A 20,939-nucleotide genomic window follows, 5' to 3' on the forward strand; every position below is an offset into this window, starting at 1 on the left:
GATTTGGGCTTGGTCACTGGATGACTGTACTAGCTCTACAAATATCAACCAAATGACTATTTTGCAGAATGTTACATGTTCTAGTCTGGAAAGCCAAATTTCATATCCTCAAGCAGGCTTGAAAAACTATATGGGCCGGCCGGGCTCAGGTTCTGCTAGCAAGTGGATAATTGAATGCCAGCAACAGCTACTGTAAAGCTGTCGAAGGAAAAGAAAGAAAAATGTTTTTTGCATGGGCTGCAGGAAAAGAGAAGGCGTTCATTTGGATTTATTTATTGTTTCCCTCTGCGGGAGATCAATGGATTTCAGCACCTCGTCACTTTTTATATGCGGCGATTAAAATGTCAGCAATCCACACTGAGCCAGCCCTTCTGACTGACTTCTGCAGCTCACTTGAAACTTTAAGACGCTAACACGAACCTTCCTTTGACACCCACCCTCCCCCTCGTTTCAAACCCATCTTTAATCTGCGTCCCGGCGCCTAAACACACCTTTTATCACTTTTCCGCATCAGCTAACGTAGGACGCGACACGACGGGATGGCGTCGCTATTCGAAAGTTGCTTTTGTGGGCTCTTTTCTTCCCTCTTTGGGCTCCTTGCAGACGACACCTCAGCGACGTGGCGGTCGCATCTCGGCAAGTCATCGCAATCAGACGTTATCTGCTCTTCCATCAACGCAATCATCGACAAGAGGGTGCAAGGAGTTCATTGGAGGGCATTTTTTTTCGGGCCCACCGAGCAAATAGTCGCCACAATCAGTGGTTGTGGCCCACCGAGGTAGAAAGACATTTACACGCACGCACTTGAATTGCAATTCTTGTGCGTGAGAAGCAAACCGTTCACGTAATCAACGACACACACACACACATTCTCATTGAATCTTTTCTGATGCAGAGTTGCTTTTGACATGTTGCGTTAACACAGCTTGTGCGTGCGTGACTTTTGAGAGCATTTTGCGAGTGAGCAGGTGCAATCAGGCAACATGTTGCGTGTGCGCTCACATGCTGTTATGGGTCTATATAGCTGTGTGTGCGTGTGTGTGCGTGTGTGTATGTTGACGCATGGACGGTTGACGGAGGCGGCACAAGGCTGCGAGAGAAACTGACCCGGCGGTTGTTATAGAAACACAAGAGGAAGGACAAGAAGAAACAAAGCATCGACAGTAAAGAAGCAATGAAGATAAAAGGAAGCATGAGTGTGTGTGTGTGTGTGTGTGCGTGTGTGTGTGCATGTCTCGTGTCTTCATCCCTGAGATTATTGCAGACTGCTAAATGAATTGGCTAAAAAGGACAATGCGGCTTTAAGGGGCAGAAGAGAAGCTCTCACTAATCCAATCCACAAAGGGTCAGATTGTAAATATACGTACACACACACCCTCACACATGACATGTCAGAGAGGCACATTGAGCAAATGAGGACCGGGGTCAAAGGTTACGGGAAGTGTAGCGCCGTCCTCGGGTCGTCACGCTTGGCCTCACAAACTGGGGCATGTGCGAGACGGCGGGCCAGCCATCCATTAGATGCTTAGTGACTCGACTCGGGGGAGAAGTCACACGCTTGTCGGTGCGAGGCCGTGTCTTGTCACAACGCGAGCGCCAGGCCTACATCAGCTTCAACAACAAGCTTGCAGCCATTGTTATGTTCCATATATTACATTATATTATATTATATTATTTTATCAGTTGATCCAATCCATTTGGTACACTTTGATACATTTTGTAGTCTGCTTCAGAGCAAAAAACTCCCTTTTACTTTTGTTCTACACAAACTGTTTCCCATTTTGAACCCAACCGGAGCAGAGGCAAGCATGCACAAAGGTCGTGTTTGGTCGTTTCCCCTCAAAGTAGCATGAATTTAACATCGGTTTTATGTGCGACACGGACGTAAAAAAAAGTACGGCGTGATTCAATATGGACGTTTTTTTTGGTTACGTTATTCCTACTCGAGTGAATGCAGCTGGAGGCCAAGCAGCTGCTCTGGAGGCAGTCCTTATTTGTTGACCTCAAAGCGAAGTCGGAGAAGAAGAAGGAGGACAAGTCGGAGAAGAACAAGGAGAAGAAGAAGTAGTCCGTAGGAGAATGTGAAGAAGAAGTCGGGACAATGCGACGACAAAGAGGAAGCGGTTAAGCGGCCATCTTAGGGTCACCAATTCCTTATGGTTGGAGAACATTCCAACTTTACAAGAACTCGGTGAAATCAAAATACCCCATATTTCAATATTCCAGGGCCTGATTCAACATCATCTATGGCACTTACAGTAACGGCGCTTTTGAAATGATAACAAGACATTTAATCACCTAATATATCAAGAGAGAGCCAAGAGAACAACAAATGCAAAATTTCACCCAGCAGGTCAACTCAAGCACGGGAGGCAAGGAAACACACCGAGGGATGGACGGACGGACGGACGAGCGTTGCCACTTAATTCAATGTTCTGAGTGAGGATGACAAAGAGCTAAGTCGCTCCCATCTGTAATGCACTTTGATGAAGCGCTGACGGCGGAGCGGGCGGGAAATGTCATTTTAACAAAGACAATTTTCAGAGCTCAAATTGACACAAATGGTTCCAGCTGGCTTCAGTTCGCCGCTGACGCGCACTTACAAAACCTCATGTGGGTCCTACTCAACATTAGCTGTATGCTACGTTTCCTCAAAAATAGACATGGATACAAGGAAAAACGCAAATAAAAGGATAGTGACACATCAAACCTCCACAGTAGTTTGATGTCGTGATGTGAAGATCCTGAAATGGTCCTGAAATGCACACGGTTGCTTCACACTAAGGTGTCAAACCCAAGGCCAGATACGGCCCCCCACATCATTTTATGTGGCCCGCAAAGACAGATTGTGCATCAACTTGTGTCAATACTTTACTTAAAAAAATAACGATATTGCGAGCAATTTTAATCACCATTCTTTTTTTTTTAAATAACAGTTTTTATCAATTTGTTGTGGAGCATATGCTGTATATAATAGAAGGCGTTGACAGTCATAATGGCCTTCCCAAGGAAACTATGACTACAAAAATGAGTTTGACGCCCCTGCACTCAAGTAAGTGAAGGTGTTTCTATACGTGGATGATTTGTGTGCAGCCCGTGACGCAACTTTAACAAGCAACGTCCTTAACGAACAACAAGGAAGGACGGACGGACGGCTTTATCTATCCGCTTGACTTCAATTCACTTGTGACTTTGTCTTTTAATCAAGCATTTGTTTGAGCCTCCCTAATTGGTCCTGTTGAAACGAGCTCACTCATCCTCGCGGCCGGCGCTCGGTTATTGTTTACAATTTACGGCTTCAGAAGACCGAGCGGGAGTCTCACTTCTCGATGACGACGCAACAAGAATTTTAACCTCAGCTTGAGCTTTTAATGCTCTTGGGACTCCTGACTGGTGAGATTTTTTTTTTCTCTTCTCAAGGCCCGGGCTCATAATCCTAACACCAATTAAAGGTAACTAGCAAGTGCGCTCCGACGGTTGTTTTACAGCAAGTGGCATCGCGACCCGCATTAAAATTGAGTTCAAGTGATCAGAAATGAGACGCAGCTTTTATTCCTAAAGTGCATTTAACAGCATTGGAAGCTAATGTAACATTAGTTTGATTCTTAGCTATGTACTGCAAAGTAAACAAAAATAAATATATACATATATATACAGTGGATTTCCATTCAATTAGCTTCATCAAAACAAAAGTGATTTGCAGTGAAAAACAAAAAGTCAACCGAAAACTGAAGTGCACTTGGGCGATGATTGTCAAAGTGCGCTCGACTGTCTGGAATTCAAAAGTTGCCCATTTTCAAGGAAAAAGAATTGGTAGTGGGGCGATAACAAAAGCATGTTTTTTTTTTTAAAGAAAAGGACTTGGAAATCGATGAGAACAGCAATAACATGTTTTGTGTTTTTTTTAAAGAAAAAGACTTCTATGAATCTATGAGAACTAAGTCTTTTTTTTTTTTCAAATGGAATTTTTACAAGAACTAAGACACTTTTGTTGGATTTATAAAGTCGTCTAATCCTAAAAGAATAAAGAAGTTTTCTTCCACATAACTTCAAAATTGGACAATAGAAGAAAGAGTGAAATTTCAACTTTTGGCATCACATTCTGCCTTTCATTCGGAAACTATGAATGCTTGAAAAATATGTCTCAGAAAAACGATGAAAAAGAGATCATAAAAGATATATGTAATAATAGTGGCTCAAGATGTGTTATGAGTTGCGCCCCCAACTACAGTCGCTAAAATGAGGTCATTCCTCTTCACTCCAGATTAGCTCAATCCCGTTAAAGTATGACGAGATCCAGTCGGGATTACAAGAGTCACACTTGGAACTTTCTGGGTTTTTTTTTTTTTTTTTGACGGCAGATGTTAAGATGGCGGCGAGAGCTGCGAGCGAGGCATCTGTCGCCGCCGTTCTCAAACATCCTGAGCTCCGGCCTCGACGTTGGACTTCCTCACAGCTGGGAAAGTCCAAATGTTGGAATTATGCAATATTTGAACAAAGTCACGGGGTGGCATCCTCTGAAGCGAGAGAGATGAATTTCTTAGCGAGCTGTGTTGAGTCTAAAGGCAGCATTTTCAGTGATCCCAAATGTAACCTGGCAAGATCACAGCGCTAACATTTGAATTTGGCGGGTGAGGCTGAAGAAGTGACTTTGCACCTTTAAAATGTCTGGCAGCAGACGCATACGATGCTCACGCCGTCAAGAAAAGAAGTGACTTTGATTTGCTGCCATGTCCGTTTCACCACATTGAACCAATTAAATATTCATCAATCTATCGGTGTATATATATATATCACATACGAGAATCAATCACGACTTGATTTTAAATTAGCCGCAAATTAGATTTGCATTATGCTAACGAGTCCCCCATTATTGGGCAGATTTAACTCAGGCGCTAAATGCTTATTTTATCTTATCTTGCGTGTCACACTTAATTGAATATTTTTGATATGTACTACATACATTCAGCAGTGAGAAATTAACCAGCGAGTCCGAAAATAGGTTCTGTGTTAACACGTTCAGCAATTTTCTGGCACATTTCTTCTATTGCCTTATTTGCAGCAAAAGTGTTACTTTTTACATTTAGCATCTTTTGGTAAGCCTCCATCATCACAATTTGTGAAATACGCGGTTTTCGATTGGTCCAGTGTTTTTCACGGAAATGAGGATGGCTTAGTCGTGTTTTAAGGCTTTGCCGTTCCAGAACTTCAGGGCCGTGTTCAAATACTTCTGCCATCTATTACAACTGTAATTTCATTCGTTTGAGTCATTTCTCCTCATTAAAAAGAAAAAAAAGAAAGAAAGAAAAAAAAAAGAGCACCTGCTGATTGATTAAATGTGAGCTTCTGTCATTTACCTTCCTCCGGTCGGGGCCAGTAAATTCTCCAAAATGAGTTTTTGTGGGCCCCCGAGCGACACCAATTACATCCGCAGTCCTGCGGCACGGGCGCAGGGGGGGGCCGTAACGGCGGCCCGCCCTCCATTAAAAACAAATCACGTTCGGAAGCACAAATGCACACAAATCTTGCAGCTAACGTGTCGCTAAATCAAACGCTTCATTAAAGGCAGCTCCATCTCAGTCTAGCTTGGGAGAAATGTCTTGCCTATGTGTTTGCTTTGGTTGTTTTCTTCTTTTACGCAAATATTTTTGTGCACTAAACACACACAGGCACAAATACTTTACCAGGAAAAACACATGGCATTGTTTTCACAAGTGACAAGCGTTCAGCAGCTAGCATGCAAAGATTGCCTAACGGCAGCTAGCACACAAAGCTAACGTAGCGGTCCACATATTCACTCACTGCTCATCAAACATTAGTCACACAAAGACTTATTTACAACGTTGCTGGCTGAATAAAAAGATATCATCCTGACATCTTGAATGACGTCAAACATCAAATCTCAGGTGCAAGATCAGAATCATTTGTTTACAAAAAAAAACTGCAAAACACTCTGCGTTAATCCCTTGATGCTGCCTGGAAGCGAGTTTGTGCCATTTTTTTAGGGCGTTGCAATTTTCGATGTTTGTCGAAAGAGATACCGCTCGCTCCGATTTGGATTTTTTTCACGTCGGCGGAACGTCAACAAACAGTGGCGCGTGAAAGCGGCTAACGGGATTATTAAGTGGATTATTAATGAGCGGGCGTGAGAGGATTAGCCAAATGCTTTGAAGTGGATTTGAAAAAGAAGAAATTGACTGCTTCTTCTTCTTCTTCTTCTTTTTCCCCCGCCTACTCGCTTGTCTTTTTGTTTGGCATCCAACCCGCTAATCAGAGGCCTTCCCAAGGCTGCTTCCATTTTACAATCCTGCTAAGAGAAGTCCAATGGAAAGACCTGCACATTATTTTACGAGCCGCTTTCCCCCCCATATTTTCTTACGGTCCTGCGGCGCAAGCGAGCGGCATTCAAGGTCTTTATTGTAGGTCGGCGGCGTCGATTGGAAAGGAGCAGCTTTAGCCCTAGTAAATCCTTTCAATGACGTCCACTTTATAGTACACTGAGATGAAATTAACTTTTTAACTGTTCACAAACGTGGAGGCACAAGTCATCTTTGCGCCGTCGGCCATGTTAGCAAGTGACGTTCATTGTCATTCGCTGGTAGCGTAAAAATGGACAGAATGTCGCAGCAAAATAATCATAAATAAATACGCCGTAGGCAGGAGTGTTTTGAGAGTGTGTCCAATTTTAAAGAATAGATGAGAGACGTTAACAAAGTTAAAAAATAAATCCCATTTTATGGCACAATGTGGATCAGTGTGATTTACAGTAAGGCCATTTGATTTTTACAGTTGGGCGACTTCACCCGACGGCCTTCAATGTTTAACACCCCCACCCAACAGCGCGGCGACACGCATCTCTCTTGGCCCGAGGACGAGCACGTCCTTCGTATCAGCGTCACTCCCGTCGCGTCGTGTCTGTCCTCGTCACAGGCGTTTGTCACTTTGTTTGCATCACAACGCTTTCAGGCCGGGCGCCAAGATGCCGGCCCGACCCGACCCGACCCGGCCGCAGTCTTCCGACACACTGATAGCGAGTCCGGATCGGTGACAACGTGACAAATGGCACACGGGCATCAATCGTTGACGTTTTGTTAAGGTTTTGATCAAAGTCGCCCTGTCAAAAACTGGCGAGTCACAAATCACAAGAGTTCTTGCCATTATTTATGGATTTGTAAGCTGCTATTTATTGGCAAGGACAGGGACTGACTGGGCTGGCCAAAATCCATGCACATCTCATTTAAAGCAATCATTTCACATTTCAGGTGACAAGTTGGTGTACCTAATGACGTGACCAGGCCCGTGAGCCTTGGTGTTTGCGTGCACCTGGCGAGCGATGCGCCATTTGGAGAGGAGTGCTCGTTAATTTGCGTTTAACGGCTTAACGTCGCCGCTTAATGTCGCCGACATCCGTCAGAGCACGATCTCGCCGCTCGCCACCGCCTTTGTCATCCAGCGAGACGTGCGTCGCCGCTAATGATTCACCCACCGGCGGGCGACTTCCTCGTTAGAGTCTCGTGCTGAAAAATGAGCTCGGCTTGCTAGTTGCGGATTGTCGGGAAAGACCGATGAGGAAAGTGACGCTTTACATGCCAATCTTCGGTAACCCCAAGTCTGAGGTCACGTCCCTGCAATTTTGATGTCTGTTAAAAGGGTAAACCTGTTTTGTAATAAACATGTTTTTCAAGCAGTTTTGTATTTTGGACTTTTTTTTTGTCAAGAACATACAGAGAGTGACTGATTTTGAGAAAAAATGCTTTGAAATGAAATGTTTTGGAAATAAGTGCATTTTTTATAGAGGACGTATTTTTTGCCAATCAAATGTGTATTTTTTTCAACTAATGCATACATTCTTAAATGTTTTTATTCTAGGATGAATGTCTATTTATTGAGAATGTATATGTTATTCAAAGAATAACTATTTTCTTAAGGAAAAAAATCAACAATAAAATATATGATTATTTCTAGAACATATTTTCGGTTTTTGGAGTAAACTTGTGCATTTCTGAAATTGTTTATGTAAAAGCAAGAAAATATAAATTCATATAAAAATGTAGTGACTCAATTCTTTTTGTTTCTTATTTTATATTCATGTATTTAAAAAAAAAAAGCTAATTTTGAGAAAAGCGCCAGAAGAAACTACTCCACTACCTCAAAGGCACACAGTGAAGTGTGTGTGAGTGTGTATGTGTGTGTCGTTTCTCTCCATCAAACATGTATGAGCTCATAAATGTTGACAGCCGTGTTGCACATCGCCTTCGCCCGGGCGATGACACCCTCGGACAAGCGCAGCGAGCGGGACGATAACGCAGATTGGCACATGCGAATCCCGCCCACGGACGCCACGTCCCGCTCACAACAACAACAATAACAACAACCACCACGCAAAGAGAGGCGCTGCGTCTTGCTGCTCATCATCGTCAGGTCTGTTGAAGCACATTTTGCTAGCATCTGTGAGAACATTATGAGACACTCGCACATTCAAGCACTTTCACATGCTCTCAATTGCTTTCTCGCTCACACCTATGTATGCTCTCACACAATAGCTGATGCTCTCTCTCACACACACCCACACACACACTCTTTTTTGCACTCTCTCACGCACACTCACACTTGCCCCCCCAAGCCCAAAGCACTCTCCCCGCACCCAGGAGTCCCAGAGGAGTCGGTGGCATCAGTGTCAATTAGGATCAGCCTGCACACTGGCTGATGTCGTTTACCACCAAAAGCTTCTCCCCTGCCTCTCGCGTCGTCTGTCGTACCGTGCGTGAGCATGAGCGTGTGCATGCGCATCAGGCCATTCCGCACAATAGCAGACACGAGTTTCAGCCTCGCAAAGACTCACGAGACTGCCGTGTGGCTGACAGGCCCATTAGAGGCCCGCCGGGGACCCGAGATGCTTTACAGACACCGGGAGCTCCTGAGACCCCGGCGCATACGCTGCTTGAAACACACACACACACCGGAGGCGCTTTCATATATTTGAAATTCATCGGCAGCCGTCTGTCAGCGGCGGACACTCGAGCGCTCCATTGGAGGCCTGTGGTCAAAGTGGACCAATGTTCATTTGTTCATCAAATAAACATTTGCAACAATGCAAGATCTTCATTTTTGTGAGGTCATTTAAATGTTTGGTTTTTTTAATCACTGGATCCAGGTTAAAGCTAAAAATGTGAGTGAGGGTATTCCAAACAGTTCATATCTATAAGCAAGGAAGCACTGATGGGAAAGAAAAAAAGAGGTCTTTTATGTTCTTCAAAATGTCACACGAACGTGAATGTGAAAATCGGTCCTTTTTATGTCAGGTTGCTAGGCAGACTTGACAGAGCGCAGTTCTCCAATAAATCCTCTTGGACCAAACAGGAATTCTGCCCATTGATTGAAATGAATGACTCATGTTGCGAGACAAAATGCCGTGTGCGGGGATCATTCATCTTCATCTGCCGTTAAATTTCCCCAACAAAACACTCAAGCAAAAACGGTTTTTTTTTTGTGTGTATTCCATTGGAAGTGAACTGGCAACGTTCCAAGGCAATGAAAGAACAACCACAATAACAATGCAACATTTATGACACGTTTCTTGGAACAAGCATGTACATGTACTCACACACACACACAATTCTCACACCGAGTCTTTCTTTCCCCTGACACCTCTTTTCTCTTGCCACTTTTTTTTTTTGTCTGTCGCACTCGCCCACACACATGGTTTTGTGTGCCATTCTGTCACTCTGCACGCGTACGTGTGTGTTTGGTGTGCTGCACACACAACCTGCCGGTATTGAGCGAGCGAAAGGTCAAGCGAGAAGCTCACCTGCAAATTTTCAGCGGCTCTTTAGGTCATTCAGGCCACTTGGGGGGGGGCGAGAAAAAAAAAACTCAACTCTGCGTTGACGTCGGCGACGTATATGATGAAGCAAAGTCATTCGCCAGCGAGCATTTGAACACCAAAGAAGTCAACTATTGAACACGGAGCTGTGCCTTCCCGTTAAAAGCGAGGGAGGCAAAGTTGAGCGAGCGAGCGTCTGGCGTTTGTTTTCCGGCCGGATGCCGACGCAGCTGCCGCGGCCGGCAGCCGTCGCTCGCGGTCTAGACAAACGTGACCTCCTCCGGCTCCATGAGCTGGCCCCAAAGCGCTCCAAAGACTTGGCGCCGTCTGCTTGCCAGCAGGATGGAAGTTAGAGATCAAGTGCAAGACCTTTGGCCAACACCTGAACTCATCTTTTTCCTTCCCGAGGAAAAATAACCGGACAAGAGATGGCAGTTCCAATGGTTCGGAAATTCTGCTGCCCGGGTGGCAACGTCTGACCTTACATTGGATGAAAAGTCCAATTAACACACTCGCAGAACAAAGTGCTAGCTGTCTAAGGCGGACTGGAAGGAAAATGGAGGTGACGTCACTGACACCACCTTGCGTTGCTATCTCAACATCTTGCCGCTATTTTTAATTGAGGCCTTTCGAAATGTTGTTACCCGTGTGCTAAGTAGACTCAATTATTTTGTTTCTGTCTGTTCTCAAACACACACACACACACACACACACACACACACACACACACACACACACACACGCGCACACACACACACACACACACACACACACACACACACACACACACACACACACACACACACACACACACACACACACACACACACACACACACACACACACACACACACACAGAGGCCCTTACTCAAATACACACCCTACCATAACCCACTCACACACATGTTCAATTGTACAGGGGTGTGTAAACTTTTGCTATCCACTGTTCAGTGCGCCCCTTCATGCGCACACCTTTATTCATGTTTTCTTTTTGTCACACAAAGATAGGCAGCCACGTAGCGCCATCTCCATACACGCACACACACTTCCAGCAAATGTCTTGAGGGCGTCGGGTATCTCGCTATTGCAGCATCGTCAATCTGCCATTTCTCAAACGCTGCCTTAATCTGTTCTCGCTTATACCTTCCGCTCGCACCAACACTACATCTCCCTCTGGCTAAGTCGTGTGTAGGCACCATGGGAAATTCTGATGGATTGCCTTTTTGTGGAGCAAAACACACACACACACACGTATCTATATGTAGGAAAACACAAACAATCACCTCGGCCAAATCTCACGCTGCCTTCAGGCTTTTAGTCGGCGCTCGCTCGCTCGCTCGCTCGCTCGTATGGCGGTGAGCCGAGGCGAGCGGCGAATTTGATTTAATAAAAAGGATTGTCGAGTCAAGACGGGTGGGGGAGGTGGGGTTGCGGGCGAAGAAGAGCCAGGGAGACGAGCGACGGCGGGTTATTAGGGTGACGAACGAAGGCGATCGGGCTATTGACCGCGATAACGACGGGAGGTGATTAAAATGGCTCCGGCTTCCCGAGACGGGAAGAGCGATAACGATGTTGACAAAACATGATGATGATGACGAGGCCGAGAGAACAACACGCCCGCCGCTGCCGAAAAGGATGCGGCAGCTTTCTGGCACGTTGGCAAAAAGGAGCGATGCTGTCAAACGTGCTCCGGAATGCCGCTTGCTGCTCGAGCGCCGACTAGAAATTGAAGGCCGGATTATTCCGCCGGCACTCGAAATGGCCACCTTTTCACCCTCTCGACGGATTTGATCCAAATTTTGGCCGCCCGGATGCCGACTCCAACTGGAAATGCGTGACAAAGTTCCCGCTGAACATTCAGAAAATCTGACCTCGGGTACATTTCAACATGTTACGGAAAAGCCCGCTGCTTGACTCGAACTCGAGTGATGATGCCACCGCACCGGCTTTTTTTGCCATTTTCCCACGAGTCCGCAAATATTTGGTATACCTTTTATAATGGGGTGTTTGCGAGGTCACGCCGAGCCAAATTAGAGGACGCGGGCCTCGATGGCATCAAATCGTTTGCATCGCCAATCATCTGCATCAACATTCCCGATTGTTATCCAAGAAGAAAAACATCCTAATACAGTCGTCCTATTATTGTTATAATAATATTTAGAATAGATATTCATCATAAAACGTATAAATGACAATGGTTAGTTCTAACAAGCGCAAATGTAATTGACGTTTTCACTGGATTTTGGTGACACTCTGCGGCCGTGAAGACGAACTGTGAAGGGAAAAAGAGGATCCGAGCATAAAGAGTTTCCCCTGGCCGACTGTCTGCTGTCGGCGTAATGAGATGGTCAAGTGCTCTCTGCTGCCTAGGCGTCTTTTGTAGCGTCTGCCAATTCACCGTATTCAATATTTCCTTTGGCAACAAAAGAGCACGAATACGGCGACGGGATGAGAAGGCCGAGGACAACATTTTATAAAAGCCAGCTTTGTTCTCATTGGAGAGGATAAGCATGTTGAGGAATATTCCAAAAGAAATTCAAAGGTATATTGAGTTGCCATAGAGGAAAAGTTTGCGGCAGCTGTGAGTCAGCAAAATGTTGCCGCCGCGTGACTCCCACAAGGAACGTCTGGGTTTTATGGCGACTCATCCGATTTTGACACAATGCCGCGCCTACACATAATATCCAAACTCAAAAACTTTGCAATTCAGCATTGCCCATCTGTCTACGTTGACCCCGTCTGGAGTTAGGTCGCAGAAAAAGCCCGAGTCACTTAGCATTATGGAGTTTGGTAAACATATCTATGATGAGAAGACCTACAAAAGAAATTTGGGGAAACGATGTTGAAAAATTCACACCTTAAGTGTGACATTTTTGCCTTGAAATTGTAATGGACCAAAATAGCAGACGTGTCTTTTCCAGCATGGCTTCTCGAGACTTTTTGTGGGTTTTTTTTAGATAAACACGTCTGCCAAATTTCATGCTGTTAGGTGACATAGGCTTGAGGGAAAAAATTTGGAACATGCTGGAGGCGGATATTAATATTTTATGACATGCACAGTAAGTCAACGGTGACTCTTTACACAATGGCAGAAAGCATTTGTAATTCTCGGTTCGTGACTGACTGGCAGCTAAGTCAATAACACGTTTATTTCAGATGTTGTTTTTTGTTGTCATCTTCAAGCAGCAGGTGACAAGCGCAGCAAGAATCATTTGCACAAATCCAAATGTTTACGTCTGATGCTGCGGCGTGGCTTCAAAAGTCGTTAGCGACATTTTCTCACCGGTTTCCGCACACGTACGTCGTTACTTGACAGCAAATTGGACGCACGCAAACGATTGCAATCCTTCAGCCATTTTCTTCTTTACATTTTCCCCCCAAGCCTTTGATTTTGCGACAATGTCATGTACTCTTTCCTTGTTAGTGGGCTCTTGAAAATGTATTTCTCAATTTAAAAAGAACAATTCTTGAAAAATGACTATTCGGGTCGGGTTTGCCAGACGGCGATACGCTTCTCCTCTCAATTGCAAAATGTGCCACTGCCATATTTGTTTTGCGAATGTTTTTTTGAAAAGAAAACAAATGGCACAATATTGTGAAATGAAGAAACTTTTTCTTTTTGGTACTCACGCAAACTCATGTGTCATGTTAGGACGGTGAGGCGCCAGTGTTGACTGGCGGCGGGCGGGCACGCCCGGCCGGGCACGCCTGTTTGACAAGCTGCCATTAGCATATGCCAGGATTGCGTGATTAAAATTCATACCAATATTAAAAGATTCAGGGCAAAACGTTGTTGCACAAGAAGAGGTACGATTGGATGACGCACGAGCGCCCCCAAAGCCTGGGCCGGTGATTTTAATCTGGGCAGGGGTTAGCATAATTTTAAGGGTTAAAAAAAGTTTTAAAAATCTAAGAAAGGCGAGTTAATGTGAGTAATCTAATGAATACTTTGTGTGTATAATTCAATTTGATGGCTAAAAAGGCTTGATGACAGCCAATTAGCCCGCCTGCCCGTTCTCAAAACTCCTTTGAATCAGGTCTTCGATGTATCGATCTGCCCGGCCCGCACGTGCTTCATTATTATATTTGTTACTTTTGACAGAAAATCAATGAATGGATCATATTCTTTACACTGGTGACTGGACGCAGGCCAATTGGCTTGATCCAAGAGAGGCCACCGTATTAGGTACACCAGCGACAACAAGTTGCTTGCAAAGAAACCGTTGTTTTTGCGCGTGGATGCGCGCGGGACCACCTAGCATGAAATGAGCTTTCTTTTTCCCATCACAAGAATTAGGAAGGAGGGCGTTCGACCAGTAAATAACTGAAAGACAAATGAGCTCAAACGCGGGAATGGAGACGGCGGTGGCATACAAACAAACACACGTGCGAGTGGGTGACAGAGGTGGAGGCCACGTTACGGATTTCATTTTGGCTATAATGACGTGTAATTACATGCTGCATTTTGTGCAATCTCGCTGAGTTCACTAACTAGCGTAATGCTAACGCATAATGGGCAATTCCGTAGACAGGCTAACGAATAGCATCTAAGTGACGACGGAAGCCTTTTTTGGCCTTGCATTCTAGCTGCGCACTAACTAGCGTAATGCTAACGGATAATGGGGAACTCCATAGACAGGCTAAGGAATAGCATTTACGTGAGGACGCATTCTTGCGTCTTTGTCTGGCATGCGTGCGTGTGTGTGTGTCTGCTGCAGTGGCTGCACACCTGCAATGCAGTGGGCATCTCTGTCTTGTTGAAGCTCTTAAAGCGCTTCTTTTTGACCCCGAGGGACGCCCCGAATGGAATCGGCTCACGTTGGGTGGGAGTGATTTAACGTGCTGTGGCGGCGAGAGCCAAACGCCCTGCGGGGGGGGGGAATGTGCGCCTCCATGGAGTGGCCGTGTAACATTTCCGCAGAGAGCGCTAAAAATGGCGGCACCTGCGCAGAAAGTGTGATACTTTTTTGTTACTCAAGCTGGATCTTAAAATGACTCGAGAAGAACAAGGAGGGGAGACAAATACTTGAATGTCCTCGCAGCTCTTTTCAACCAAGGTTTGGCTTTTTAGCCACACTGTAAATGCAAGATGATGGCGACACACACTTTGCGCCGCTATTCACTGCGACATATACTGGACTCGTTTTTCTTTCCCAAGTGTGAAGTGCCGAAACGTGTCCGACTTCTCTCTGCCTTGTAATCAACAAAGTCCCACTGCTAATTTTTATCTTCTACTCCAAAGCAGACTTCATAAAGCGGCTCACAAGTATATAAAAAGACGTGTTTTATTCCTTTTAGGTTTCCCTCTTCACAATGGGTTAACGACTTTAAGACGTGTATGACGGTTCAGTTAGAAAATCAGCAATGTATTGTAAATGCAAAATGAATTGAAAAGGAATAATAATGAATGAATAATAGATTTGAGGGGGAGCTTTTTAAAAAGGAAAAAAAAAAGGGAGAAATCGAGCCGTATCTGAGCTGAGGATTGGTATTTCTTCAAAACAACTTCCATAGAGGAGAAGAATGCATCAAGAGGCGCTTTCACGGACACACTCTGGCAAACGGGGCCCGACGCTTTTCGAGGCCAAGCTTTTGTGTGGCGGGAGAACAAAAAAGTTACCACAGAGAAGAATTGAGAAAAGAAACAAGAATGAGGGAGTGGAAAAAAAAGAAAAAAGTTGTCTTCTCTGGGGGAGGGCGTTCCCTCGGGGGCCCGCCGTGGTTAAAGGCAGCCGTTTAATATACAAGAAAAACCTTGGTGCGTATGAATACAGACAAAGATGAAGATGTTCAACACTCGCCGGTGACAGAATGAGAGCAGTGATGAAAAGGCGGCGGTGGCGGCGGCGGCGGCACAATGAGCCTCAATCAAAAGACGTGATGACTATCAAAAATGTCTTTGAGCCACAGCGCTAAAGGGAAAGCTAACAGCGGCGCTAGCGCGGCGAGATGTTAACCACTGTTAACTCGTTAGCTGCCTCCGACGTTGCCGTTCGTCAAGTGGCGTTCAATCGTTTCGAGCCGCCAAATTGGATACCTGTCAAGTACGGGAATTTGGAAGAACACTGTAATGACTCACATTTTCCTGTAGATGGCAGCATTTCAATTTTTGGGGGGGTAAATCAGCACAGTTTGAGTAGAAAATGTTCGACTCGCTACGGTGATGTTTGAGGGTGAGAAATGTTGATAGGGAAGTTAGGCAAGTGAATGATGATTGGCAATTTTCACAACCACGATGACAATTGTGGCTGCCACAATCAAATGAAGCTGATCATCATCAAATCAATATTTGTCCCAATGCATTGCAATGTGAATTCGGTAAATTCACGCAAAGCCTCGCAAAGAACGAATGCGCAAGGATGGACGGATGGACGGGACGGGCCGTGCCGGATTGCATTTCGCAGTTCATCAATGCGACGCCGTACTTTGCAGCCAAACAAATTAAAAGGGAAGTTTCTGGCAAAGGCGTCCAAAAAAAGCCACCAGCTGTTACCGACATCTGCTGGCTCAAGAAGAAAATGAGAAAGAGGCAAGCCGGCTGGTGCGTACAGAACTTTTTTTTTTAAATGGAGGGCTTTAACCGAATGCTCCATAACAAGCGGGCGCTCCGTCCCGGCACGAACATGTCAGAGATGCACCTGAGTGCCAATTTGCTCTTGCCTGAAGACAATGCAACCGGGTTCGCACGTCTTAATACACAGACCAAGTGTGAGACACCAATTTGTGTTTTTTATGCTTGTGTCTGCGTCTAAAAATATCTCGGCAGAGAGCTTGTTTGTGTGGCGGCCTGCTTACCTTTGCCCCGCCACCACTGCAAGTACACGCACAAAAACGGGGCCGAGGCCAGTGATCGGTGCCACCTTGCACAATAGAAATTGTGGGAACGAACGGAGATAATCTCCACAATGGGCTTGTCGTATAATGGATGCCAATGATGCCCTCACCGCCAGGTATTCATGCTAACTGGCGCCGTAGGAAAAAAACAAAAAATACAAATAAGCAATCCACATTTTCTGTCATTCCTGTTCAACCCTGGTTAGGAACCAATGGTTACCATGAATGAAAAGTCCAAAACGTTACACTAAAACAAAATTGTACAAAAAGCAAAGCAATTTTTCCCATAGGAAATAATGTACAGCCGATGAATCCGTTCCGGACACCCAAAATGCTTTTCATAGAGGATAACTACAGTTTCACCCAAAGAACACAATAGAAATTCGATATAAGTGACCTTTTCTTGAACATATCAGACATTTAAACCAACGCAAACCATGTTGTAGTATGTTAGCACCCCCTATAGGTAAAAAGTTATTCTGCAGACAAGCAGTCAAATGCGGAGGTCATCAGTCCGCCATCAAGTGTCGGAAATTTTGGAGGGCGGAAGGGTTCGACACGGAACATTTCCAAACCAAGGGAAACTGGGGCCAAATTTCAAGAGACCAAAATCTGGGAAATATCACATCTGATGTCATGTTCCTGATGCCATCCTTCCTGCTGGACAGTTGCACTTAGCAAGATCAACTCCTGCAAAGAAAGTGCCAAGCAGCCATGCCTGAAAAGACTGAAAGACCAACACTTTGCTTTGAATTGACCATTTTTTGGCTCTCTTCTAAGGAATCTTGAATGTGGGGGGGGGATTCATGATGACCAAGCCCTTGCACAATAGAATGAAACTGATAGACCAGATGTTTATTGGCGCGTTGCTTACGAGGCAAAATGAATAAGTTCGATAATGGGACAATACGATTGTGACAAACCGCGTGTTTTCATCTCGTTTCTCCGTTTGTGCCGAGTTGACCACTCGCGGCTTGTGCTGGCGTCTCATTTTCCAGGGACGGACCCGAGCGCTTCTACCTCGATGCGCACACGCTCCGCTGGGCCGAGCCGGGCCCTCAGGTGACACATAAATAAATAAGCGCCGCGGATGTGGCTGGAAAAAAACACACACGCAGAGAAAGAGAAAAAAAATAAAACAAGACGGATGAAGAGGAAAAGAAGAGTTGAGCTGCATGCTGGAGTTTGTCTCCTCCTATTTGCTCAGCTCAGCCAGCATAAGAAACAATCAAAGTGGGGAAGTCTGGGAGAAAATAAAAAGATGAGACTTTGCCGCTGTGTTCTGCACACACAAAATGCCATGACGTACACTCCGCAGTGTCGGCTAGTACATCTGTCGAGTGTTAAAATGTGGTCAAATCAAAGGGACCGACCGCCGACCGGTGAAGAATTCGCTGGAAAATGGCCTCTTCAAACCAAAGTGGACCACTTCTGAGGGGTTTTTTCTGTGGGCTTCTGAGATGTTGCTGTGGCTCCGCATGCAAACATGCCCATGGACTTCATGTTGGGAAGATGAATAAAAAAAAAAAATAATAATAATAATAATCATTCAAAGCAGATTTAAACCAAAATGGCAGATGAGCTTTTTTTGTGGAGCTTCTTATGTGGAGCAAATTTCCCATGGGCAAGTTTGGGGGGTGGGGGGGGGCAAACAAATGCAAACCGTGAACCCCGAGCACATGTAGCAGGATGCAATTTCAAGACAGGGTTGCCCCACACTAGAGCCCCCACGCAGGCAGGCAGGCAGGCAGGCAGGGGGAGGCGGCAGTGGCGATGCTCCCGGGTTCCCATAATGCAGCGTGGCACTCGGCCTGATAGCGGGAAGTCCGATAAAAGCTCTGCGGGGATTGTGGCAGGTGGACAAGAGTTGTTTAACGAGGCAATCTAAAGGGCCAGAGCGTTGGATGCCCCCCCGACCCCCACCACCGAACCCATCGACACTTCATCCCGAGTGCAACGCACACACAGATACGTAGAGGGAGGGGAGGGAGGGAGGGAGGGAGGGATTGATCCCTGCGTACAAGGCGATTAAGTGTCGCCGCTTGTGTCTGGTCTGCTGCCGGATGGATCAAGAGATGGTTTTTTTAGTCTCTCTCTTTTTTCGTACTTTTGCTATCAAACTACAAAGTGGAACTTTCAAGTTTTTTTCTGCTGACTTGAGCAACTTTTGCTCTAAAGAGTGCTGAGATCAGCAAAAGGCATGCAGATGGGAGTTTGCCGTACCAGTGTCAACGGACTTGCGAGTGTGCAGATTTGGTGAAGAAGACAGTTCGGGAAAGGACGGGCAGTCGTGGTTTTTACGTTGGAGCGGATAGTTCCCCGTATGTTTGTATAAAATAATGCTAATCAAACAGCGCCTTACTAGCGCAATAACTCGGGCCCTTTGTCTGCTCGTATCGACATGGAGCCAGATCGGGTCCGCGGGCACGCGTGTGCGTGCGTCTCTTGCAAGAAAGAAGCAATGACAGCACATTAATTTCCGCCGCCCGAGCGTCACATATGAGGAGGAGAGGCGCCAATTAAAGGCGACAGCAGCAAAAGCAATCGACGTCTCTGGAGAGTAAACATCTTGGCTCTACTCCGAAGGGCACGCCGACGATTCAACCGAGTAATCAAGTAATGCGAGTAATCGAGTAATCACGCTCTCTGACAGCTGTGGAGGAAGATGGAGCGACCGTCGAAAATTAGGACTCGCTATTGTGTCTCGTCGCCGGCCGGATGGTTTTTGGCTCATCTTGGTTAACCGTTTTTGGCTCATCTGGGCTATTCGTTTTGGCTTATCTTGACATTGTGCATGTATTCAAATGGCCAGACAGACAGGTGTTCTTTGTGTCAAAGGACAGACGCAGATTGAGCGCAAATGAATCCCAAGCGCAAAAGCCGAAGCAGCGCCGAGGCTTTTTTTTCTTTCTCGCCACACAAACAAACGCCAGTCGTCGTTATCGACACGCCATCGCATTCAACGGCGCGCCGCCGAGGCCCGATAGCCATCGCGCCGCTGATGCGTTACCGGCGCACGGCCTCAGTTCGGCTCGCTCCCAATATGTGACAAACAACTTACGTACATCCCTTCATGCTCTCGCTGGAAATATGTTCTGCGTGTAAAGAGTGTCTCGGCGCTCTGCGCTCGGAATGCTAATCATGCTGCTGGTACAAGTCAGGAAAGAAAAGAACGAACGAACGAACGAACGAACAGCTGGCATCCAATGAATTTATGTTCATGTCTCAAAGACGATTCCAAAAATGCACATCATATGTATAAAGCACCAAAGAAGTGCAAAATTTCAGTTTTCTCAAAATTAGTATCATACACATGATGTAGTTTCAATGACTTTTCTTAGGGTTTTTTTTATTCAGGTTCAGTTCTTTTTGGATCATTCTAATAGCCTCGATATGTTGGGAGAGACACTTTTTTACAACATTTACATGTGCAAATGGGCATCTGAATGGCATCCATCTTTGCACACACACACGCGAGGGCGGGCATGCCGGCCGACCGACCGACCGACCGACCGCTGTGATGAATGGCAAGCGAGCGGTCGCTTGAGCAGCGAGGGGTCGCCCTTTAATGTAAACAGCAAGGCGGCGCATCCGCACCATCCGTCACGCTCGGCGGCCTGGAGAGAAATCCGAGCGGGATGCTCAGGCGTCAAACTGATAAACGACACGGCGGAGGATCATCGAGGCCCCCCACGCCTTATCCCAGAACGGGGGAGGCTCCAGAGAAGACGGATGGGAGAGCAGAAAAAGACCAAGCCAGGCGAGTGTTTTGAGGAAAGGTCAGCGGCTCGCCTTTCATTTGTCTATCGGATGGAGTCGGCCTATTAGCCACAGGCGGCGTGACCGGACGTCGCCCCGGGGCAAACAAGCTAATCAGCCAAAGATGAAGGCGTCTCGTCGCCCGGTTACCGTGGCGATGCAAAACCGCTGGACATTCAAATTCAGCGATTAGATCAAACAGCGGGAAAGACCTCCAGCATCAATGTACAACAATTGTCATTCAAACCATCACAACACGTCTGGAGATTAGTTAAGAAGCCGGCAGCGTTGGCCAAGGCTTCAAACGGCGCCGGCCGGCTAGTTTTGAACATTTGTGCTTCTGACAAGGGTTCGGATTTCAAAGCAGGTTCTGGAGATGCGCTCGGAAAACAATCAATCCTGCCTGGCAGGCAGGCAGGCAGGCAGGCAGGCAGGCGCCCGCCCGACACCCTCTCGCACTCCCACAGCGTACAAGTCATTGATGTCCACTAAGCGCTGCAGTGTTCTTAGCATGACGGAGATC

General features: G+C 46.1%; 1 protein-coding gene across 1 annotated transcript in view; it reads right to left on the reverse strand.

Moving 5' to 3' along the window:
* si:ch211-186j3.6 (neural-cadherin) overlaps positions 1-20,939 on the reverse strand; it is a 106,929-nt gene that overhangs the window by 76,687 nt on the left and 9,303 nt on the right. The gene's annotated exons all lie outside the window — the stretch shown is intronic.

Source organism: Syngnathus acus, chromosome 3, assembly GCF_901709675.1.
Source record: "Syngnathus acus chromosome 3, fSynAcu1.2, whole genome shotgun sequence".
NCBI lineage: Eukaryota > Metazoa > Chordata > Actinopteri > Syngnathiformes > Syngnathidae > Syngnathus > Syngnathus acus.